The following is a 27,085-nucleotide window of genomic DNA, read 5'->3' on the forward strand; positions in this document are numbered from 1 at the left end:
TTTGCCTTCGGGAGATGCTCTCACTTCCCGCTTTGATTACTTAGTGGCGTCAATGGAGATACTTATTAGTATTTCCATTATGGTATTTTAGTCTATCTTTAGTTGGCACTTGCTTATCTTACACTGAATCGTAATCTCATTGGGAGTAGAGTATATATTTCTCAGCATTTTCCTTATCATACTATAAATACCAAATTTTGCTCATAGGAATTGCTTTAAAAAGTCTTATTGAATACAATTGTCTCTAGACTCCTAGCAAATGTGTTCTGTAGTAACGGTAGTTGAATATTACATCTCATGCCATGTCCTACGTTCAGCACAACTCCAGAATATCTGAACATTGTGTCTCTCATTTGGTGCTTAGATCGTGGAGTTCAAAATAAGATGTTATCCTATTCGCTATTCTACTTCCACTGAACCCCAAAAGATGAGTTCAAAGAGTGCTACCTAGATGAGGGATTATTTATGGTATTATCATGATCAAATGTGGTCATTGGATAAATGTTTTTATGGGGAAAAATAGAGAAGTTTAAGGAAAAGAACTATATTTATAAAAAGGACCTTTGTGAGACAAATGTTCTATAGACTTGGGGTTTACCAATATAGTAATTACCCCTAATTCACGAAGGGTGTGTTCTAAGGTTGCCTCCCACCCCTGCAGATGCCTGAAACAGTGGATAGCACTAAACCCTATATATACACTATGTTTTGTTTTCTATACATACATCCCTACAATAAAGTTTAATTTTCAAATTAGGCAAAATAAGAGATTAACAGTAACTAATAATAAAGTAGAACAATTATAACATTATACTTTAAGTTATTTAAATGTGGTCTCTCTCTCTCTCAAAATAGCATTGTACTGTACTCACCCTTCTTGTAATGATGGGAGATGACATGATACCTATGTATGAGATGAAGTGGCATGAAAGACAGAGGCATTGTCTTGTAGAGGCTACTGCTGACCTTCTGATGATACGTCGGGAGGATTATTAAGCCATCACTATGTCTGTGGTTGGATATCAGGAACAGACAATGTTGACAATTGGAGAAATTTAATATTTTTGGACCATGGTTGACTGCAGATAACCGAAACCACGGATAAGGAGGAACTACTGTACTTAGTATATTGTTTGCCAAATAGTCAAAACCATAATGACCATTTAAAAGTATAAAATAATATTATGAAATTTAGTAGCTGGATGTTTAAAATAGATTTAGGATCTTGGGAAGAATATCAAAGCCTTTTCTGTTCAGTGTAATTTAAAGACATTAAATGAAATAGTCACAGTGGGATTTTGAAATGGATAAGAAATTGTTTTATTTTAAGAGGTACACTATAACAAGAAAATATTACCCTGAATTTGCTATCTGCTCATGAAACAAATTTATTTCATGCATTTGAGTAAGAAGAGTGAAGATAATTTCCAACAATGTACAGGTATAGGAAAGAGAAAGGAATGGAAACAGGTCAGGAAGTTCACTGACCTTACAAGAAATGTCTCTGAAATGGAGTTAATTAATGACTTTTGCATATTTGCTTCTTCACTTAATCTATCCTTCCTTCCTTCTTTCCTTCCTTCCTTCCTTCCTTCCTTCCTTCCTTCCTTCCTTCCTTCCTTCTTTCCTTCCTCCCTCACTTTCTTGCTTCCTCCCTCAATCTCCCTACCTCTTTAAATTATTTTACAGTGAGCTACAGGAGGAATCCTAAAGGAGTGACAAGAATTATAGGTTTTTAAAGATTGCCAAGGGATTTTAGAGATCATTTCCATCCTTTCATGTTATAGATGAGGATGGATGGCTTCACTGATTAATTGTTCTCTAAACGGTAATTGTGTTTCAATTTTCTTTTCTAATTCAAATGCTAATGTCAATAATTGAAAAATGTCAAAGATTGTTTAACCCACATAACAGATTGTTATGCCACCAATGATTTACTGATAGACAATATTTCTAGGCACATGTCATGTAGACTATTGGAAAATCGTTGCTTATTGATCAAATAGTAATTACTACTGATAGCTTCTCTTTGCTCTTCATGCATAACTTTTTGTGGAAGTGTTTCAGATGAGTTGCTCATTATTTACTGCACAACATACTTTCTGTATGAATTTAAAAAAAAATCATGCCCCTGTCTATTTGGAGATTCAATGTACAGAAAGGTACAATTAGTTTCAAGTTACAAAAAGATATCAGGATAGCTTTTTGAGCTGTCAAAGGGATTTACTTATAAAATTAAATTCATACCATCTAACAGATTTTTCTGGAAAGGAAATTTCAACCCATAAAAAATAGAATAGCATTTTCCATTAATATGAAAATCTACACTTGGAATACTAAATTTGGTTTTTATTATCTTATTATTGCTTCTTCTAATTTTTTTGTAAACCTGAAGTATGAAAGATAGGTTTCATAGACATCTCAGGAAAGCCAGTAAGAGAAGGATAAAATTTGTTACAAAAATATTATGGAAGCACCAAAATACAAATAGAAGTTACTTACAATTAACAGATGAAAAATATTGATGGAATGAGTGGCTGGCATCACCAAAGCTGTTACCACCAGCAGTTATTGATCATATAAATAAAGCTATATATGAGGTGGTTTCATCTTACAAAGTCTAGCAACCCATGTGGAAAGAACTTATATATAAATAACACAAGAAATACTTATTTCTAAGCCAAGCAAATGACCCTGTAGTCTTTCTTTTCTAAACTATGTATCGCTCTAACCTAAATTATTTTTTTACTCTAACAGCAATATGAAAATATTAATTGAATTTTTTTCTGAAGACATTGTTTCTTGAATATCGGTGGCCTACTAAGGTAAATTCTTTCATCTCTCTTTAAAATTTTAGCTTATTTATACTGTGTTGAAAAATAATAAATCATTTGAGAAAAACAGCTTATTTTTCAAAAGATGAATTACAGGTCAAAATATACATGTTAAATTTGTTGGATCACAAGACAGGAACTGCAGTGTTTTAGACATCTGAATTCTTGAGAATTAGCTGTTCTCAGATTTTTGGAGCAGTTGCCCTACTCTTGATAGAAACTAAGAGAACAACAGGGCTGTTTGAGATATTTGTGGAGTATCCTCAACTCTAATTTATATACAGGTATAAAATTTTTATAGATTTCTATTTGTGATGCTATAGCTAAGGAGTTTCTTACATTTTTCAAGTTCAATTCCTTTCTTTTGGGGATTATAATTCAGTTATAAAAACTTTTATCCTAGACCTAAACTTGGTATATGAAGTCTTTGTCAGAGTAAAAATGTTATATATAATTTTCATAAATGTCAGTAAAATCACATCATTCAAAATTTTTTTATAAAACAGGAAAACCATAGCTTTAAACATGTTCAGTTTCTTCTTGTTTCCTTATTATTATTTGTGTATTTATAAATGTGTTCACTTTTTTAGATATTAGATTTTTGATTGTACCATTCAGACAACATTGTAAAATAAATTTTAATGCCAAAACATTGACATTTATTTGTAAAAAGTTAAGTATCAAACTATAACATGTACCTATAGCACATGCCATTCAGTGCAAAGCTTAATGTAAGGGGGTAACACATCGTATATAATCAAATATGTTTTATAATATATACTCCTTATGTTATATATATATCAATATGTCATTTAGTGAAAGATTTCTCTTTGCTGTTATTGATATCTACATTTGAGAAAAGAGTATATTTTAGGTCAAATTCTCAACTAATCAAGCATTTGTGGCTAGGAATTTTGGCAGGAATATTTAAAAGAAACATTTTTTAGACCTATATCTCTATTAAATATAAGAAGATTTAAAAGAAAAAAATAATAAACTGTTTATATAAAGTATCTCTTAGTCTCAATTATAATTTAATATGTAATTGTGGGTTATATGCTCTCTTTTTCCATCATGAGATATTTTATGTTCCTCCAGGAGCTAAATTTTTCTTAGAACTTGCATGAGAGTAGGATTGGATTGACTAGATCTATATTTAAAACAAGACAAAAATTAACTAAAAATGGATCAAAGACCTTAATATAAGACTTAAAACAATAGAATACATAGAAGAAAGCATAGGTACTAAACTATGGGCCTTGGTCTTAGAGAGGATTTTATGAATTTTACCTCAAAGGCAAGGGAAGTAAAAGAAAAAATAAATGAATGGGACTATATGAAACTAAAAAGCTTCTGCACAGGAAACAACAACAACAACAACAACAACAACAACAACAACAACAAAACAAGAAGGCAACCAAATGAATGAGAGAAGATATTTGCAAACAACACCTATAATAAAGGGTTAATAGCCAAAATATATAAAGAACTCATACTACTCAACAACAACAAAAACAAAAAAAAATTCTATTAAAAAATGGGCAGAGGACCTAACAGATACTTCTCCCAAGAAGCCATAAAATGGCCAACAGACATATGAAAAAACTCAACTTCAGTAGCTATTAGGGAACTGCAGATCAAAACCATAATGAGATACCACCTCACATCGATTAGAATGGCTTATCAACAAGACAAGTAATAATGTGCTAGAGAGGTTGTGGAGAAGAGGAACCCTCATGCACTACTGGGGGGTATGTAAATTGGTACAGCCACTATGGAAAACAGTATAGAAGTTCCTCAAAAAATTAAGAATGTAATTACCATATGACCCAATGATCCCTATTCTGAGTGTCTACCCCCAAAATTTGAAAACATTTATTCATAAAGATATGTGTACTCCTATGTTCATTACAGTGTTATTCATGATGGCCAAGACATGGGGACAACAAAAGTATCCTTCAATAGATGATTGCATGATGAAGAAGGTATGGTACATATATACAATGAAATACTACTCAGCCATCAGAAAAGATGAAATACTGCCATTTTCAACAACATGGATGGATCCTGAGACTATCATGGTAAGCAAAATAAATCAGACGGAAAAAGTTGAGAACCATATAATTTCACTCATGTACGATATAAAACTGAAAGCAACAAACCAACAAGACAATCAAACAAAAACTTATAGACACAAACAACAGTATGGTAGTACCAGAGGGAAAGGGGGATTTGAGGGAGATATAAAAGGATAAAGGGCATCAAATATATGGTGATGAAAAGAGATTTGACTTTGGGGGGTGAGCACACTACGCATTATACAGATGATGTAGAATTGTACAATTGAAACCTATATAATTTCGAAACCAATGTTGCCTCCAATAAATTTAATATATATATATATATATTTTAAAGACCTATGGAATTCAAGAGGGAGCTCTGACTAACCAATGTCAATCAAGCAACTATAATACAGACAAAAAAAATATTGGCTGCTCTATTAGTTTGTTTGCTAAATTGAATGGGCAGGGCATCCCATGTTTTATAATTGGCAGGAGTTAACAGCTTTGATAAATAACACATAGGCAGGATTCTGTATATTAGTTCTGGGAATAAATTTTGATAAAACAATGTGAATGCAATTAAATTCACAGCTCATCTCACGAATCCATCCTGGCATCTGTTCTGCCCCTCCTCACAGAGTTGTGTGCCAACCTCTACTCCCAAATTACCCATGTAGACTAGACCAATGATTTCAGTGCAATTAGAGTAATGGGAATCAAGAGAATTGCAAAAAAATCCCTGATAAGTCTTTCTTGGTTTAATCTGCATAAGAATAAATAAAGCAATTACATATGAAATAAATATTTTTCTCTTACTTCCAGATTTTCTTAGCTAATATTACAAAAGAAGTAGGCTAAAATAATACTACATTTAAATATGGCATCTAACTTTAAAAACATTTTTTTTGCTGTGAAATTGAATTTGTCAAGTTTTTCAATCTTGGGTGGCAGAATACTTATTTATAAAACTAGAGTCACAAAAAAAGAAGCAAGATGAATATGGTCAATTATTTTACTTTTATAGTTCAAAGCATTAAGTAGCAGTGTATTCAATGAGCAATCTGGTCTGCAGAACAGATCTATTTGCAGAAGCAATAAAGTACGAGAAATAAAAAGAACTCTCAAGTTCTATATTCTTTTTTATAAATTATGTCACTTTATGTCATATCATATCATTTAATCCCCAAAAAGAGACAGACTATTATAAGCAGACCACCTCCTATATTGTCATCTTTTGTTAAATGGGCAATAAAGATGATAAAATTGAGCTAATCACTGATTATATAAATGCTATCTCTTTGCACACCACAGACAGAGTTGGAAAGGAAAAGATGAACAATTTTTAATGTGCATTTATTATGTAATGTGTGCTATTTAATTTTTGGTATGTTAATTCATTTGATCTTCATAATACTTCTTTTAGTAGCAACCATTGCCATCCTTAGCTGGAGATTAGTCAACTGGTAGGTGTTAGAGGTGGGATGTGAACCTAGATAGTTGGGAGCCAGACTCTGTACTCTTAATCTGTACATTTTGCTGCCTCTATGGAATATTAGCCTAAAATGGAATTCAGTGACTTCAATAATTAGCAGCAGTGTTTATAAGTGCATTAACAGTTCTCTAGCATTAAACTCCAAATTACTCAGAATTATTATTTGGTTTTAGGTCCAGAGAAGTTTAATGAGGTCTTTTACTTTCTCAGCATCAATTTTTTCTTTCATTGGCAAAGGATCTTTCAATAAGAAATATAATATTCAGAGACTTCTGGGAGGCCAATTCTGAATCTAGTTAAACAACCCATCTCACATCATCCCAACTGAACCCTGTTACAATATTTTCAAGTCCTTACTGCTAGGTGTTTGAAAAGGGATTTTAGTTTGAAAAATAGGATCTGCAAAGATTATTTCTTTCTACATAGCAGTATTCATGGCTTACGATGAAAGAAGACAAATACAAAATTGGATAAATATCATGCACAATTTCTACAACATTCAAAATATACATAGTGCAATATTTCTTATTAAGATATAATAAATGTTACCTAGAGTACCTCCTTTTTGAAGTTTATGCATCTGAATTCTTATCCTTGCTAATATTGAGTGCTTTATATAAGAAATCTCATATTAAAAAATGTACTTTTGAAAAAGCATTAATTTTCTTTCAAAATTAAAATTTAACCTGCAGTTCTTAGAGGATATTCCTATCAATTGTATTTTTAGAAGGAAATAAATTTGTAAACCATAGAATCTTTGAGCTGAAAGAAACCTTAGAAATCAAAGTCTCATTATAAACAGTATCTGTGTTTTTTGCTGCCCAACGTCCATTCTCCTTTGTGCTAATGATACTCTGGTTTTCCAAGGGAATCTACTGCTCTCCACTTAGTTCTTGAAATTGAGTGGGATTAATAATACTCTCAGCCTCTTGATTTGATATAGTTCTGGTCAATAAAGTAATTCTCCTGATCATGACCGATTCTGGTCATAGGATACATACCAGGCAAAGCAGATTCAATTGCAGAACTGTTATTAGAAAAGTGAAGCTCTGTCTTAACTGCAGTGGTTGCAAAGATTAGATGTTAGCTTCAAGCTATTGATATCTATCTTGGAAACCTCAGTATGAGAGTTTACCTGAAAAAAACCAACACTTTTGGAAGCAGAGCCAAAAGTTGGAAAGACACCAATTCTGGATGAAGGTATTTGAGCCCCAGAGTAGAGCTCTATGAGTTCTACCCATAAAGTCCATTGAAAACAGAAGAAATTCTACAATATTTATTCCTGTTTAATTCTATCTGATTAAGCACTTCACACTACAGGGGTATTGTACCTTGTGAGAAAACCAATGCTATTTTTAGCATCAATATTTTTTAGAAATTTTATTATATTGAACATAGGTTTGCTTCCCTTCTACTTTATCTTTTGATTCTATCTCTGCCTTCTGGTGATAAACAAAATAAGTCCAATCTCTTTTATAGGGAAGCCCATCAGGTATTTATAGTATCTGTCTTCTAAGGCTTTTATAATTAAAATAGCTACATTTAAGATTATAAATAATTAAAATAGCTACACTTAAGATTGTAAATAAATATATCTTTAAGTCTTTCAGTTAAATCATCCCCTCCCCCCCAAAAAAAAACAATATTGGAGATTTGTACTTTCTTTTAATACAATGAACTTCATAAGTCATCCATTAATAATCCTGCTTTAAAGATAGAGACAAATACTGCTAATTAGCTGGGGTTAAACAGTGAATTGTTAGATGCATGGCCCCCAGCCTTACAATTAAGGTTGGCCACCTGTGATTTGAAGGATGAAAATTCCCACCTGCTCAATATTATCTCCTGAAAGTCATATCAATTAAAGTCAAGGGTTAAGTGAATATCCCCTGGAGGATCTTGTTAAATTATTTAATTTGAAGGAAATATATCATCTTCCATTAATTCATTAACAGCAAACAATTCATTACCAGGAATTCGAGAAAAGGGAATAGAGTTCAAAATGTTTTTAAGAAAAAAGTATGGGGAGGATTATCAAACATCAAATGATGTTCAAAGGAAAATTTAGGTGGGGAATTATATGGGCCCCCCTGTCAAGTGCAGATATCAGGTTATGGGCTGATGGTGATAATGTTATGAAGACTTTAAGCCTGTTCCTCATTTTTTCTTAGTGGCGAAGCCTTGGTTTATCTCCAGATGTGTGTGCGTGAGGTGTGTGTGTAATGTGTACATACAAATATTTCATCTAGAATTATCCTGGTTACTCTAAAGAAGTGTTGGTATTGAATAAATGGCAATCTGAATCTAATTGTTATATGTAACCCCTGAATCAACCTAAACCTATAAAGGAGATTTTAAAATATGCCTTTTACTGAATTAATAAAAGCAATTCTAACTTAAATGATTTTAAATGCAATTGTGCAACATTACATGTATTAATAGTAGTGATAAAAAGCAGCAATTTGAAGATGTGTCTATGTATTTGTTTCCTGTTGCTGCTGTAACAAATACCCACAAATGTGGCTTAAACAAGACAAACGTATTATCTCATAGTCTGTAGGGTCAGAAGTCTGACATGGGTCTCTCTAGGTTAAAGTCAGGGTTTCGCGGGGCTATGTTCCTTTTAGGGTCTCTAAGGGAGAATTCATTTTCTTGCCTGTGTAACTTCTAGAGGCTGACTACATTTCTTGACTCATGGCCTCCTTTCTCCATCTTTAAAGCCAGTTATGGTGGATCAAAGTCCTTTTCTTCTTGATTCTTCTTCTTCTTCTACTACTACTTTAAGGTCTCAATAATTACATTGGACCTACTCAGATAATTCAGAATAATCTCCCCACCTCAAGGTCGGTTAATGAATAATCTTACTTGTATCTGCAACCATAATTATCTCTCATAAGATAACATATTTACAAATTCCAGTGATTAGGGGATAGACTTCTTTGGAGAGGCAATATTCTGTTTACCATAATCTATTACATAGGATATGTGCATTCCTGAAAAAAACTTTAGAGCATATAGGAGAAATATAGGATTGGAACAGGAAACTCAAAATTTTTGCAATTTAGTGACCAGAACACTAACAAAAATAATACCAACCCTAAAAATGTATGTTTAAATGACATACTGAATTTATAATAAATATATACTACTTTAGATATAGGCCTTGACTTTAAAAATCAGGGTGAGGGGAGATATACCTTGATGGAAGCAGGTATAGGGATTGGGTAAAGCTATTGAGTTACCAAGGCAAAGCAAAATGTGCAAAAGACAAAGAAAATCACATAATAAGCACTTTTAATAGTCATAGTATGTGGTCCAATTGGACCAAGAAATGAGAATCAAAAGGCATGTCTACAATACTTACATCACAACTGCTTTCTGTATTCAGATATGTTGTCTATTTTGTATTCAGTTCGTATCACTTGGTAGGTCAAACCTTTAATGTGCTGTGAAAGTCATAGAGAATCAAAAGGATTTCTATGCCATATCAAAATCTCTCCTATCTACCAATAGCATTGAATTAATCTTCTAATTACATTTCCAAAAGCAAATTGTGTTGCAGCACTTAAACTTTGTGCAAAGCAGGTTAGATTCATAAGGAGAGTCAGGGTTACCTTAATGTCCCCAGACACTGCTAATTTACCATCATCGGTTGTGACTTATGACTCAGTCAGTCATTATGGGCTGGGCATAGTTCATGGAAGGGACAATTGAACTTTTGGATTAGCTGAGGCATACACCTCAGTATTTGCAAGAAAAACATCACAAAATCATTGCAGAATTTTAAATAACCATTGGTACTGAGAAATCATTAAGGCAAAGAATTGGAATTCCTCTCTAGCAAAGGTAGAATATAACTTAAGAAATCAAGTCACCTGTAACTAGAGGCCTCACCCAAAACAGTAATATTTCAAGGCTCAATAAAGAAGGAGAATGCAAAAGCTAAATGATAATGTCCTGTTGAAAGACAAGGATACTAAGAAAGTCAGAGAGAAGTACCTGGAAACTTGGAGGGGGAGATAAGAGAGAACTGTGTGTGTGATTATTGTTTCGTGCTTCATCGTTAGTTGAGTAGCTATAGGAGCACCTTAGTAACTGGGAAATTAGCATGAAACTCTGCGAGTATGATTTGATCCCACATCTATTCTTAATCAATTATTTCTCTGGCTTAATTCCTCAGAATACCCGGTGTCCTTACCTTGTGCCAGACACGGTGCAGAGTACTAAGGATATAGTATAGTGGTGAGTATTCAGAGGTCATTTCTGTCCTCACATGTTTGACATGTGAAACAGATTTTAAGCAAACTGTCACACTGCTATAATTACAAACTGTGACAAGTGCTCTGCAGGAAAAATAATGATGCTATAGGAACATAGGAGGATACATGATCTACTGGGGATATGGGATGGGATATTTGAGTTTACATTTAAATGATTATGATAAAGCAGTGTGTCACGGAAATCTGAGTGACATTTCTGATGTTCACAGCAATGGTGACAGTAACCCATATTTTATATTATATCTGCACTGAAGTTGAAACAAATCCATTGACTTTTTAATTTAATTTTATTTACTTTAACAAATCATGGCCGACTACCAATATCATGTGCAGACGATTATTATCTGAAAAGCGGACGCCTTCCAGGTACAATTCTAACACACATCAATACATTAAAACTCCCGCTATCGAATTGCTTTATTTAAAACTTTATATTTCTCCCTTTTGTGTAACCATTTTAATATGTCATATGCCCACTAGGGGACAGTGCTGCCCTTTCTTAGAAAGGTGTTATCTTCCAAGCCCAAATCTTCCATGTTAGATGTTGGGGGCAGGGGAGGAAGAAGATGTCGTTTCTCTATTTGGGAATGAACGGCAAAAAAAAAAATAGAGACTTCTAAGATGAAAGAAAATGGGATTGCATAATTTTTTAAAGGCTAACTTTACAAAAATATTTCATAACTTTTTAATCACTCTATTGAAAGACTACAGAGAAATGCAAATTAAGAATATCTAATCAAGGAGTTATTCTTGACTGTCACAGTATACATTTAATTTAAAATCTACATTGTTAATTTGTCGCAAAAAATATTTCAAAAGATTGTATTTTTTTTGTCAGAAACCCTATGTAAAGTGTATTTACTGGACTGTCTATCATATAAAATGAATTTGTATAAGGGGTTTAATAATTGTTAATTTAATTTCTCATTGTAATATCAAAGAACAGTAATATTTAAGAACTGTGAATTTCATCACACAAAACATCTTAAGTTATTTTTAAATGTTTGTAGAAAATCTAGGCTAATTTTTATGCAGTATAAACAAGAAACAACCAAAATCTCTGCTGGGCGAAGAACTGATAAATATAATACTTGTCTTTTCTTGCAGTGGCTAATGCCTTTACTATTCTGTCTGCATCTAAGAAAACCGTCATTGGTAAATTCTATAAACATTTTTTAAAAATTTTTCCTGATGTGTTCTGCTACATGTATTTGTGGTTTAGCTGGTCTGGTTAACATACAAAGTACCAAAAAATATTTCATATGGTAATAGAGTGAAAACACACCCTTCGTATTCTGATACAAATGATCTCACAGTATTTGAGATATAATTTATTTGTGTTACACTTTCTTTACCTATAGTATTTTTATATTTTACTACTACTTGAACATTTACAAAAGAAAGATATGTACAATTATTTTATAGTTGATTTTAGAATTTATTGGCACAAAAAGGGATTTCCTGGCAAGAAACACATCTGAAAACAAAAATGTAAAAGTGTGGTTAAACCAATCGCTTCTTGATTGTATGTTTTAAGAATGCCAGTAGCCACATTAACCAATAAAGTTAATACTCCCTTGGTTTCTTTCCTTAGATAAAATATAAGCTTTTTTTTTTTTTCTTGTGATGATCACTAGAAATGACCTTGAAGAAGGCAATAGTTGTTTTAGGTTTAATTCTATAGTACTTCCATATGGGAAACTTACAATAAAAATAATTGCATAGAACTTATGCATTAATGATACTTAAAATAAACTAAAAATAGGACTGGATCATATGAGTGCTTAAATGATTACAGACCACGAATAGGCACCATATGTTGGTATTGCTGCCTTTTCACCTCGCTCTGTGTTTCTTTTCATATGGACCTTCTGATTATAGCCTGAGAAGGGTCAAAACATATAATTTAAAATTACCTTCAGTTGATTTGATCAATACCATTTATTTAAATATGTAACTTTGAAATACTGTGGACTGTTTGGCATTCTTCATGGCAAGTGTCCTATTTTCATAAATATGTCTAGAATGTGTATTGTGTATCATGAACCAGGATGATGTCTGCCTCTTGCTGTTATGGACACATACATACTTCTGGAAATACTTTCAATTGTCTTGGGCTCTAAAGACACATCCAGCATTCTCTTTTCTTCTTTGAAATTAAAGCATGATCCTATTAGTAAAAGGCTAAATGAAAATGCAGTAAAATGAAGTACATAAAAGGTGATTTAATCCATTATATTTTAAAAAAAGAAACTCAGGATTAAAGAGGAAGATGATTAAGATTGGGTTCTCATTTCCTTGTATTAGAGGAGCTGGTTTTCCAGAAAGCTGAGGTTTAATGCGGAAAAAAAAAAAAAAAAAACCTGAGGTAAAACATAGCTTTTAGTCATAGAGACTTAAAACAAGAATTGAAGAAAGGTTGGTATTACAAAAATTAGCCACTCTGAGGATGTATGAAGTAAAATAAAATTATGAAGATGACTTATAACAGGGCTCTCCAGATCCCCAGGGTGTGGACCGGTATAGGTCCGTGGCCTGTTAGGAACCTGGCCGCACAGCTGGAAGTGAGCGGCAGATGAGTGAGTGAAGCTTCATCTGTATTTGCAGCTGCTCCTGAGCACTAGCTTTACTGCCTCAGCTTCACCTCAGATCATCAGACATTAGATTCTCATAGGAGCACTATGATGCCAAAAAGGTTGGGGACCGCTGACTTATAATCTCTTTAAAGGTTCGGATATGTCAGAAAAGTGAAAGGGTGACAAAATTTGTTATTTCCATGTGACCGCTACAAGGGCGTAGCAAGTTGTCAGCCCCTTCGGGAAATGTACTCTCCACAAGTACAAAAGTGAATATTTCTGAAACACGTTTTTACTTTTTAAGATTCTGCAAATCTCATATTCACATATAGACTGATTTACGTAATAAGCATTTACCATATACCTTTTTCATAGCAGACACTTTGGTAGGCAATCTTTTATCAAGAGCAGACATACTGAGTAAAATCACGCTCACAAAAAGCCAGACTAATGGATGATATGTACTCATTTTGCATGTATTTTACTCCCATTAACAAGTGCTTAAGTTATTTCATGGTGTTATGTAGGTTTATTACTCACATTTAGGGTTTTTAGACCAGTGCAGGGCATTTACTTCTGCATTCAGGCAGTATACAGAGAATATCTCATGTATTGTACCAAAACTCAGTATAAACTTGAACCTTGAGGAAATCCAATGCAAAGAGTTTTTTTTTTTTTTTTCCTTTTCATCATTAAGCCATAATAACTTTTTTCTGATTTAAATTTTTTTTTTTCAATTAGAGTAGACATTCAATATTATTTTGTATTAGTTTCAAGTGTACGGCATAGTGGTTAGATATTTGCATTATTTACACAGTGATCCCCTGATAAGCCTAGTATCTACTCGGCATCATACAAAGGAATCACAATATTATTGACTATATTCTTTATGGTATACTTTACATCCCTATGACTATTTTGTAACTACCAATTTGTACTTCTTAATCCTTTCACCTTTTCAACTAGCCCTCAAATCTCCTCTCATCTGGCAACCATCAGTTTGTTCTCTGTATCTATCAGTCTGTTTCTGTTTTGTTTGATCATTTATTTTTTCTTTAGATTCCACATATAAGTGCAATCATATGGTATTTTTCTTTGTCTGACTTATTTCACTTAACATAATACCCTCTCAGTCCATCCATATTGTCCCAAATGGTAAGATTTCATTCCGTTTATGGCCAAGTAATATTCCATTGTGTATATGTACCACTTCTTCTTTATTCAGTTGTCTGTTGATGAGCACTTAGGTTGCTTCTATATCTTGGCTGTTGTAAATAACACTGCAATGAACATGAGTGCATATATCTTTTCAAATTAGTGTTTTGGACTTCTTTGGTTAAATATCCAGAAGTGGAATTTCTGGGTCATAAAGGTAGTTCTAATTTTAAGTTTTTGAGGAGCCTCCGTACCATATTCCATAGCGGCTGCACCAAATTGCAATCCTACCAACAGTGCACAAGGCGTCTCTTTTCTACACATTCTCATGAATACTTATCTGTTGATTCATTAATGATAGCCATTCTGACAGGTATCATTGTGATTTAAATGTGTATTTCCCTGATGATTAGTGATGTTGAGCATCTTTTCATGTCTATTGGCCATGTGTCTGTCCTCTTTGGAGAAATGTCTATTCAGGTCCTCTGCCTATTTTTTAACTGGATTAATTGATTGTTTTTTGGTGTTAAGTTATATGAGTTCTTTATAAATTTTGGATATTAACCCATTTTTGAATGTATCATTGGCAAATATCTTCTCCCATTCGGAAGGTTGTCTTATTTTGTTGATGGTTTCCTTTGCTATGGTAAAAACTTTCTAGTTTGATGTAGTCCCATTTGTTTATTTTTTTCTTTTGTTTCCCTTGCCTGAGGAGACAGGTCAGAAAAAATATCACTAAGAGCAATGTCAGAGAATTTACTGCTTATGTTTTTTTCTAGGAGTTTCATGGTTTCGAGTCTTACATTTAAGTCTTTAATCCATTTTGATTTTATTCTTATATATGGTATGCGAAGGTAGCCAAATTTCATTTTTTTTTTGCATTTATCTGCCTACTTTTCCCATTTCAACACCATTTATTGAAGAGACTGTCTTTACCCTATTGTATATTCTTGCTTTCTTTGTCATAGATTGAACTTATAGATGTAGGTTTATTTCTAGGCTCTCTATACTGTCCCATTGATCTATTTTTCTGCCATGTCTGTTTTTCTGCCAGTACCATGCTGTTTACTTCAGCATTATAGTATAGTTTGATAATAGGTAGTATGATACTCCAACTTTGTTCTTTCGCAAGATGTTTGTGACTGTTCGGAATCTTTTATGGTTCCATATAAATTTTAGGATTATTTGTTCTAGTTCTTTGTAAAATGCCATTGGTGTTTTGATAGGCATAACACTGAATTTATAGATTGCTTTGAGTAGTGTGGACATTTTAATGACGTTAATTCTTCCTATTCATGAGCTAGGTATATGCTTCATTTATTTGTGTCTTCTTCAGTTTCTTTCTTCAATGTCTTAATTTTCTGAGTACAAATCTTTTACCTTCTTGGTTAAATTTATTCCTAGGTATCTTATTTTTTTTATGCAGTTGTAAATGGGATTGTTTTCTTAATTTCTCTTACTTGTAGTTCATTATAGGTGTATAAAAATGCACCCATTTTTGAATATTAATTTTGTATCCTGCTACTTTACTGACTTTATCAATTCTAGTATTTTTTTTGGTGAAATCTTTAGCATTCTTTCTATACAGTATCATCTTTTCTGAAAATAATGACAGTTTTGCTTCTTTTCAATTTGGATGTGTTTTATTTCTTTGCTTTGTCTGGTTGCCATAGCTAGGACTTTTATTACCACAAAAGTGGTGAAAGTGGACACTCACGTCTTGTTTTTGATCTTAAGGAAAATGTTTTTAGCTTTTCATCATTGAGCATGATGTTAGCTGTGGGTTTACCATATATGACCTTTATTTTGTTTTCCCTCTACTCCACTTTGCTGAGAGTTTTATCATTAATGCATGCTAGATTTTGTCAAACACTTTTTCTGCATCTATTGATGTGATCATATGATTTTTATCTTCCATTTTATTTAAGTGGTGTATCATGTTAATTGGTTTGCAGATATTGAACCAACCTTATATCCCAGGAATAAATGCTACTTGATCATGGTGTGTGATCTTTTTTATTTATTGATGAATTTTGTTTGCTGATATTCTGTTGAGGAATTTTACATCTATGTTCGTCAGAGATATTGACCTATAATTTTTTTTGTAATATCACTTTCTGGTTTTGGAATCAGATATCCTTCTTTGTCTCTCACTTTGTTTTAAAGTGTAATGGTGGCCTTGTAAAATGAAGTTGAAGTTGAGAACCTTCCCTTCTCTTGAATTTTTTGGAATAGTTTGAGAAGGATAGGTATTAATTCTTGAATAATACCTATCAAATATTTGAATATTTGGTAAAATTCACCTGTGAAACTATTCAGTCCAGGACTTTTGTTTATTAAGAGTATTTTGATTACTGGTTCGATTTTGTTAGTAGTAATTGGTCTGCTCAGATTTTCTGTTTCTTCTTGATTCAGTTTTGGAAGATTGTATGTTTCTGAGAACTTATTCATTTCTTGCAGTTTGTCCAATGTTGGCATACAAATGTTCGTAGTTTTTTTTTTTTTCTTTTATATATTAGTGTGGTGTCAGTTGTCACTTCTCTTTCATTTCTGATTTTAGTAATTTGGGTCCACTCCTTTTTTTCTTGATTAGTCTAGTTAAAGGTTGTCAATTTTGTTTATCTCTTCATTGTTTACTTTTGGTTTCATTGATCTTTTGTATTGTCTTTTTAGACTCTTTTTTAAAAAATTTCTGCTATGATCTTTATTATTTCCTTCCACTAAATTTGGGATTTGATTTTTGTTCTTTTAGGTATGAGGTTAGATAGATTGTTTAAAGTTTTTCTTGTTTCTTGAGGTATGCCTATATTGCTATAAATTTCCCTCTTAGGATGGCTTTTTCTGTGTCTCATAGATTTTGGGTCATTGTCTTCTCATTTTCATTTGTCTCAAATTATCTTTTGATTCTTTTCCCTTTGATCTTATTGTTAACACGTTCATTGTTTAGTAGCATGTAATTTAGCCTCCATGTGTTTCTATGCTTTTTAGTTTTTTTTCTTGTAATGATTTCTAGTTTCATATCATTGTGGTCCAAGAAGACATTTGATATGACTTCAATCTTTTTGACTTTACTTAGACTTGTTTTGTGGCCTAACATGTGTCTGTCTTGGAAAATGTGGCATGTATACTTGAAAAGAATGTATATTCTATTGCTCTGGGGTGAAATGCTCTAAAAATAACAATTAAATCTATCTAGCCTAATATATCATTTAAGGCCACTGTTTCCTTTTTGATTTTTTGTCTGGAAGTTCTATCCATTAACATCACAGGGTGTTAAATACTATGATTATGTTACTGTCAGTCTCTCCATTTATGTCCATCAATATTTACTTTATCTATTTAGGTACTCATGTTGGGTGCTTAAATGTTTACAAGGGTTATATCCTCTTGTTGGAGTGATCTATTTATCATTAGGAAATATCCTTCTTTGTCTCTTACTATAGCTTTGGTTTTAAAGTCTGTTTTTTTTTCTGAAATAAGTATTGTCACCCTAGCTTTTTTTTTCCATTTCCATTTGCATGAAATACCTCTTTCCATCCCTTCTATTTCAGTCTATGTGTGTCTGAATGTGAAGTCGGCCTCTTGTAGACAGCATATGTGTGGGTCTTGTTTTTTTACCCATTCAGCTACACCGTACCTTTTGATTGGAGTGTTTATTCCATCTACATTTAAAGTGATTACTGGTCTGTTCGTATTTGTTACTTACCATTTATCATTAGTTGCCATTTCATTATTCATATTTATGCTCTCTTCCACCCTTTTCTTCTTAAAGAATTCCCTTTAACATTTCTTGTAATATTGACTTGGTGGTGATGAATACCTTTAGCAAAGAATTTTTAATCATAGTAGACTTATTCTCCACACACAAAAAAGGGGAATATAGAATTCTTTGACTATATTTTAAATGAAACTCTTATTTTTCTCATGGTAGTTTCTCTTGTGTAATCTTTTCAACTATACCCAAAGCTATTTTATTTTTATTCAGGATTGGATGGCCTGCTAAAGCTTAATGCATTACACTTGGGGTAACATATGACATTCTGGAATATTTTATTGATAGCTATAATTGAAATAAATTGCCTTTATTCAGTGTGTTTAACACTTGTCCCCAAGACCTTATCTTACAGTGCTCATAGGTCTAACATTTACTCTGCTCTTTCATTTTTTTTTTCTTTTTTGAGCTCGGTGACTGTTTACATTGGATATTGCTAGTTCATTGATTTTAGGGCGCTTCACTCTTTAAATCTAAATTTGTTCTTTACTTTCTTCAATATTTTCTTTTCTTTTTGATTATAGTCCTAAAGTTATTTTATTTCTCCTTTAATGTCTAATAAGCATTCCTTGTTGATGTCTTAGAAAGCCTAATTATGGTCCAGCAGGCTTTATTCTTTTTAAAACTTTCAAACCTTTGATTAAATGATCAAAAATAATTAAAATTATATGATTAGGTAAACCCTAAGAAATGCATAGAATTCTTATAAATACTTTATGCATTACATAAAATTTAACATAAGTGCTCATGTTTAACATTACATGTAGAAATGCTAAACTTAATTGCAAGAGGGCTAAGTAAATGCATGCTCAGAAACACAATTGCTACACATTGACACTATGCTCCTGATGCCTGTCATTGTCCACATTGATAAATTAACATTTGTTATTTCCACATAATCACTTCTGTGACTAGAGTGGTTTTTTTTCCACCATAAATTTCGAACAAGTTTTCTGTTGAAAACTTCTCTTAGCTGTACATCGAGGGAAACATTCTTAATATTTTACAGAGAAATGATGTCTTTATTTCCTAGTGAACCATACTTAAAATCTTGATGTCATTCTTAACTTTTTATTCTATTATTTTCTCCTTTAATCACTGAATCCCACAAATTCTTTCTAGAAAAATGACCTTGACCTTCTTCAATTCCCCTTTAAATTCCCACTGAAATCATTATGCAGTTATATCCAAATTCTTAGGTAACATACTCCTTTTGCCTTGGTTGGATATTCAAAATACTCCACAATCTGGCTCAGGCTTTTCCAGGCTAAGCCTCCATATGCCTCCCGTTTGAATGGTCTACGTCACTGCTCCAGCTTTCTTGTTATCATCTTAACATGCCACATACGTGCCTATGGCTTTGTTTTTCCCATCCTAGAATCTCTGGACCACTCCGCTTCTTTATAAAGGCCTCTTCAAATAGTTGCCCAATAACCTGACTCACAAACATCTCATGATTGCCCATCTTGTTATTTATCTTCATATATATAAGACCTGTGTTTCAACTAGATTATAGGAATAAATAATACTTATCCCCAATGTCTACAAGTGTCTTTTATTTAGTCTTCTTATTGATTACTTTAACTCTTTCCTACAAAGTATATAAATAATGATATTTATTATGTCATCATGTCTCAGTGAAATGTTATTAAATTTTCATGACTATTGCCATTATTATAGCAATAATATTTTTCATCATGGAACATTGCCATCACCAGGCCCTTTGAGTGTAAGGACAATAATAACACAAATTTAATTAAAAAATGTTATGTACTCCCTAACCAAGTGGATTCCCTTTTCATCAATAAGACAAAAGCTCTATTGAATGTGTTATTGCACTGATAAAGTAATTTCAAAATTAGATTACAATGCAAATGAGTTGCTAGGTTGTATTTTATTCTTGAAAGAAATATGAGAGACCTGATATGTAATTATGATGGACTTCTAGTTAAAATAGGTTTTTTCTGACTTGTAGAAGTATGATCTAAAATTAAAAGCTGACCCATTAGTAAGCTTAGTGTTGACTGTGGTGCTTTTCTGTGTGGAGGAATACTAATCTACGTATCGTCATGAATGTCATGAATGAAGTAAAAAGAAAAAAAAAAGGCTTGAAATTTACATGATTTACAATAGTGGCAGCAGTGATTCCCACTGATACCATAAAATTTATGTTTCACTTCATATTAGAATTTTAATGAAAAAGCACACAAACCAGGAAGAAGTCAGTCAAATGGCTATAAAAACAAGAGTATAGGCAAACATGTCTTTCAAAGTTATTTTTAGTTTAAGAAACACAATGCGTTTTGTCATATTATTTTTACTATTTTCCTTCAAGGACAAAAATATATCTGTATGTTGAAAACTGGAAACATTATGCTTTCTATAGACTGTCTAGAATGATCCTTTTGTAAAAGAAAAAATAAAAAAAGAAAAAGAAGAAGAGAAAAGGAGAAACAGAGAGAGTTATTGTCGAGCCAGAGTAGTTTCATCACAGTCATTTTCAGCAATCCGCCAGGTCAGGGCATCCAAACAGCTTTTGCTTTCCTTCTGTTTTAGATTAAGTTGCTTATTTGAACAATTGTGCATTATTTTAAAATAAAGAAAATTATAGCAGTTTATTTTAAAAAATTTTACCATAATAAAATTTAAATGATCAAATTTATCATGTATAAGACACAAGGCAAAAACCACAACAGTTTATTTATTTATTTTTAAATGAAAGATATTCTTTGTATTTGGCATTGTTCTTTATAGTCATAAGTAATAGTATGGTTACAAAACATAATGATATGATGTAACAAATAAAACTTTTAAAATAAAATAAAATGTGATTTGTCAAAGATACATGTGTAGATGAAAATATCTTATGGCTTCTACATGCCAGTTAAATATGTTTGTTTCTGGAAATTATTTATAAATTGTTTTAAATTAGATTAAATTACATAAAAATATGAGAAAAATATTTCATAAATTACATGAAATTGGTATAAGTAATGTGCCAGGTTCCACACTTTAAGCGTTTTTAAGATCATAATACCATATCTCTGAATACATCAGAATGGTTTTACTTTATATTTCTAATTTACTGAAGTAGCTGTACATTTAAACATAAACTAGCATGAATTCAGATTTACAAAGAAATAATAATGCATTTTAAAGCCCATTTTGTATATTAAATTGATATAATGATGATTGTTATCTTCCCAGTTATATACTATAGAATTATGTAAGAAAAACCAAAAGCACAAAAAGAAAGACATACAAAGATTTAATGGTAAGTGCCTAAATATTCCTTGGTTTATAAGACTGTCATAATGAAGAGTGTATTTGAGACTCAGCTCCTGGAAGACAAGCTGTCTTATGACAAGGCTTTTAAACTTTAAGGTTGAACTCAATACATAGCCTATAGCATATTTGTTGGATTCAGTTAAACCTATAGCATCAGGGTTTGTAACAGTTGAATCACATGAAACAGAACGACCCATTCTTGCATAGAAAAGAGCTAGAAATACTAGTTCTACTCTTTCTCAGGCTATCTTAGGAAATATGGGATGAACCTGATTAATTATGTTAATTCTGTCTGATAGTCAAATGCATATAGTTATAAAACTTGTTTGGATTTTCATGTAAAATATGGGCTTTGGAAAGCAAGAATTGTATTTTATTTATTTTTATATCACCCCAAGTTGCATAGTAGAGAGAGCTTCCCACATAATAGGAATGTCTATTAAATTTACATTATATCAAATCTTCTGAATTCAAATCGAAAACATAGTTTTCATATTTTTACCAAAGAATTATGTACATATACATACAGAACTGTAACTGTACCTATACACATGCACACATGTATTCCTATATATATGTGTGTGTGTGTGTGTGTATACATATATATATATATGTATATATACACACACATATATATATGTATGGTGTAAATATATATGAAAACAAGTATCAGAATTAGCATCATTCTTATAATTTTTGGAGTTAACTTTTAGTTTGAAATATAGATTGATTTTAATTATGTATTTTATGTGTTTCTTGTGAAAAGTGCCACTATAATTTTTATTTAAATGCAATTTCAAATAAAGGAAGTGGGGGTTCAACTAAAGAGAAATTTGCTTCAAAGTCCAATATCAAGAGTTTTTCAATCATGTGTTTTTCTGTATTGAATTGTAGGAAGGGACTTTGAAGAGATCTCTTTTGAAACATTTTGATGTTTAGTACGCATACAGAAAATGCAGTAGATTTTTAAATGTATCTTGACCCTTGAAGTTTGGGTTTGACCTGTTCTGTTTGATTCATTTTTTTATTATCTATAGAGAGATTAGGGAAATGTTTATCAAATATGCAAATTGCTTTAAACTCATTGAATTAAGGTGTATTTTGGAGAGGGAAAGGATTAAAATTCAACAAACAACCTTTATAAATCCTCTCACAAAAATTACATAGAGCACAATGGAAATTAGTATAAATAAAGGAATTATGAAATGGAAAAGTTCCTCTTCTTCCACATCTCTCGTCTCATCTCCTCCTAACTCTCTTTGGTTTCTTGTCCCCAGTATACCACTGAGGGTGCTCTCAGTCTCAGTGCTCTATTGACTCATAGTTGACAGGTGTATGTCAGTATTCACCAGTGAAACAGAACCAATAGTGTGTGTGTGTGTGTGTGTGTGTGTGTGTGTGTGTGTGTGTGTGTGTAGAGAGAGAGAGTGTGAATGGGTTATAAAGAAATTGGCTCCCAGGCTTATAGAAGCTGAGATGGCCATGATCTGCCATCTTTGTGCCAGAAAACCAGAAAATCTAGTTGTATAAGTCAGCCAAATTCGAAGGCCCAAGAAATAGGATCACTTACATCTGAGGGTAGGAGAAAGTGGATGTCTCAGCTCAAGGGAGAGTAAATTCACCCTTCTGCCTTCTTGTTCTATCCAAGACCTCAGTGGACTAGGTGATGCCCACATGCATTGGTAGGGACAGTTTTTACTCAGTCTACTGATTCATATAAAAATCTCTTCCAGAGATAACCTCAAAGACACACCAAGAAATTATGTTTCACCAGCTGTCTGGATAGCCCTTAACCCAGTCAAATTGACACATAAAATTAACCACCTTGTCTAGAAGTGCTGGGGATGATTCTATTTCCATGTTCGTTCAGGTTATTGGAATAATTCCATTCCTTTTTGTTTTTGTTGTAGGACTGAGTTTCCCTATTTTTTGACAAGTGGATCTTTTCATCTTCAAACCAACAATAGTATGCGGAATCCTTTGCTTTGAATCTCTGCTACTCTTTCTGCTACCAGCTGAAAGAAGATCTCTATTTTTTAGGACCAGTGTGATTAGATGAGGCCCAAACAGATAATCCAAGGTAATATCTCCTTTTAAAGGTCATTTGATTAATAACCTTAATTATATCCCTTATGTAACCTAACAGGTTCACAGGCGTAATGAACAGTGAGGTTGAAGGTCCTGAAGACTACATTCTGCCCACCACACCAGATGTAATTGATACTCTTTAGGGCTCTTCTTTAGTGATGATTAACACTAAATTATTCACTCACCGAAGCTCCGCTTCCATGGTTTAAAAAATAATTTTATGTTCTTTCTTCTATTGGATCTAGCTTTACTTTTTTTACTCTCCTTTACACTCTTCCTGAGTTCATTTGCCTTTTAAATCTGAGGGTTCCCCATCTACATTCAGCATAAGTCTCTTTTTACCTTTTACTTTCTAGAGAGATTTTATGAATGTTCAAGATCAATACCACGTATACTCATCATCTCCAAGTCTATTTCATTTGATGTAACAAGCATATTCTTGTTAGGCTGAATGTTCCAAGAGGCCAAGGATGGCACTGTTTACTGGGAATTTTTAGCAGCTAGCCTGTGTGTAATATAGGGTATATCTTTAAAAATATACGTACAATGAATGAATAAATATGAGAATGAATAAATGAAGGGATATAACTATAAACATAAAATCACAGTATAATGTGGTAAATTATACAATTAAGTGTGCTGTAGCTTCTTACACAGAAAAACATTTAAATCAATGTGGGATTTCAAGGAAGATCCCTGGAAGTGATGATGCATGGACTGAGTTCGAACACGAATCCCAAACTAGAATTGCTTTCTTGACTCCAAACATACATTCTGGACATCAATCTCAAATGAAATCCAAGCTCATTATATTTCTGTAGAATTGTTGCTTTCCCTCATGTTCTTTGTGTCGAGTGATATTTCATCAGTCCAGTCCCAAAAACAGACTTGGAGATTCAACCTTGACTCTTCCCGTCCCTTAATATCACTCACACTCTAACCATGGCATTGGTGTTGTAGATTCTCTTCAATCTCTTTCGAATTCTTTACTTGATTATGTATTACCTTTTATTATCATAATTGGCTGATCCCTAGAACACTCCTGTTACTCTCCTCTTATCCATTCTCAACTCTTCTGTTCATGTCTCTTTCTAAAATATAAATATTACCATGACACTCTCTGCTTATACCCTTTCAAGTTCACCCTCACCCTGTATGACCATGTCCTAACTTCTTTGCACCAGGCTCTTCAAGACCTGGTGTCAGCCTGACTTTCCATCTTCTTGCTGTCCAGTGTACTCTATAATCTACACATATTAAAATGCCTTCCAAGACTCAAATATGCCAAGTATCTCATACATGGCTGTGGCACATTCTGTCTGGTCCCTTTGCTTAAAAAGTTCAAATCAGCCCCCTGGAACTGTTATCATTGGGAATTCATATACATCCTTCAAGTATCCTAGTAGGTTTTACCTTCTTTGTGAATCTTTTTTGAACATCCCCCAAACCTTCGCTTATTTTAGTTGGGTAGATAGTTCCTTTGTGTTCCCAGGGTAACTTATAATAGCTTAGACTTTGCAATTACCCACATTTTTGGATTTTTAAACTACTTGTTTGCCTCCTCCTGAGTAGGTAGCGAGCTTGATGAGGGTAAGAGCTCTTTCATCTATCATTATATTCCTGTATGTTTCCCTAATAACATTATTAAATATGCTGTTATTTCATTATTGGCACTATTCTAAGCGTTTTATAAATATTAGCTTATTTAATTCTCAAACTCAGCTGGGCACTGTTATTACTCCCACTTTGCAGAGAAGGAAACTAAATTACAGAGAAGTTAAATGACATACTCAAGGTTGCCACTAGGCAGACTAGCTCTTGTGTTTCAGCAATTAACCTCTGTGCTCCCTGGCCTCTTCTGGAAAGCGTGTGATTTGGAAGTTTCCTAAACTATAATGTGAGCACTGTGTAAACAGTGACACTTTTTTTTTTTTTTAATGTTATTTGTCTCTTCTTCCCCTCACACTACCAACACACACAGACCGGCAGCACCCATAGAGAAAAACTAATACTTGAAAAACTTGTCAAAAGAACATAAACATATTCAACAATTGGATTTTTTTTTTCCAATAGTCTCTTGTACTTAAATTTCCAGGAAGTCCATTTAGTATTTATTTTTGAACTGTCATTCAACATTTTTCTTAATCCATATATATTTCCTAACATTTGTTTTTCATATTTAATTGTTGTTTCTTGGTATTTTTCACCCATTCATAAAGAAAAAAAAACCTACAAAAACATTCAAAAATATTTTATCTATTGTTTTATCTACTGTTTACAAGTGATTCAAAAACTGAACCTTAAACCCAGCCACATACTATTCTTTACTGTGAAGGGAACGAGAGCCAGCTCGCGTCCCCTGCTCAAACCAATAAAACGTATCACCAGAGGTGTTTGTCCAAGAAGATTCAGGGTAGAGAAAGGCGTGTAAATATTCATTATATCACTTTGAGGAGGAAACTAGTAGAAATATTTATAGCTTTTCTTTCCCATGGGGGTGGGGTGTGTGTGTGTGTGTGTGTGTGAGAATCCTAGTATGAAGGGGACCTTCCTGTAGCCAGAGGCCGTGACTGGGTGTTTGGACTGATTCTGCAACATTAGCTTCTTGTTAATGGGAACTGTCAGCTACAGTACACCAAGCTGTCACTTTTATAGTGTATAGGTTAAAGCTGAAATGATGAAATTTAATTTCTCCTTGATATGCCACCATTCCTATCTCTAAAACTATCAGAAATTATGGAGGGATTCAACATCCAAGGTAACAGTTTCAAAGAAAACAAAATGACCAGAGTCTTGTTATTGCCGCTGGTGATTCTCTTACCATACCTCCATATTCTGTCTAGAAGGATCATGTGAATACACCAATGTTTAAATATTTGGTGTACAACACATGTATATTTCTTTTTTTAAATAAAGAAAGAAGACAGGGAAAAGGCAATGGAATAAGATATAACAGATCGATGGTTAGCAGTGTAAATATCTATTGTTGTGTTTTTTTAAAAAAAATGTTTGGTTTTTTCTCTGGAAAATAGGAAACCTTCAGTGGCCATTCTCAGAAGTTTTCTCATAAATGTATTTTAAATAGACACAGTACAAGCTTCTGGTAGTGTTCGCCTGGTGTAATATGGGGGCGTGTGAAATGATATGCACACATTTTTTAAAAAATGTGCTTCGTGTTGGAAATAAATTCTATTTATTATTTCACTTGGTTTTTATATTTTAGCTAGGGAAACACTAATAAATTACTAAGAATAATGAAGATGACTTATGCTTCGAATGAAAAATTTGTTAGATTTGGGGTTGCTACAAGATGATTTACTTCGTTGACTTAGGCGAGTCTCTTAGCACTTTTTTTGTTGTCTATCTCATTTTTTGAGAATAATATTGAGGTGCACTTTAGAAATTAAGCTTATTAAATAATGCACACAAATGTTTCTTGTACAGACATACCTTGTTTATTGTGCTTCGCCTTACTGTGCTTTGCAAATATTGTGTTTTTTACAAATTGAAGGTTTGTAGCAGCCTTGCATCCAGCAA

General features: G+C 32.8%; 1 long non-coding RNA gene across 1 annotated transcript; it reads left to right on the top strand.

Annotated features, from left to right (window-relative positions):
* Window positions 1-4,877: 4,877 nt before the first annotated feature.
* Window positions 4,878-25,281, top strand: LOC107500166. Its single transcript, XR_004955800.1, has 5 exons — window positions 4,878-4,915; window positions 10,570-10,631; window positions 11,777-11,824; window positions 21,380-21,446; window positions 23,371-25,281. It is a non-coding gene; the product is annotated as an uncharacterized LOC107500166 (long non-coding RNA).
* Window positions 25,282-27,085: the final 1,804 nt, after the last annotated feature.

This window comes from Rousettus aegyptiacus, unplaced genomic scaffold, assembly GCF_014176215.1.
Source record: "Rousettus aegyptiacus isolate mRouAeg1 unplaced genomic scaffold, mRouAeg1.p scaffold_m13_p_2, whole genome shotgun sequence".
In the NCBI taxonomy this organism is placed as follows: domain Eukaryota; kingdom Metazoa; phylum Chordata; class Mammalia; order Chiroptera; family Pteropodidae; genus Rousettus; species Rousettus aegyptiacus.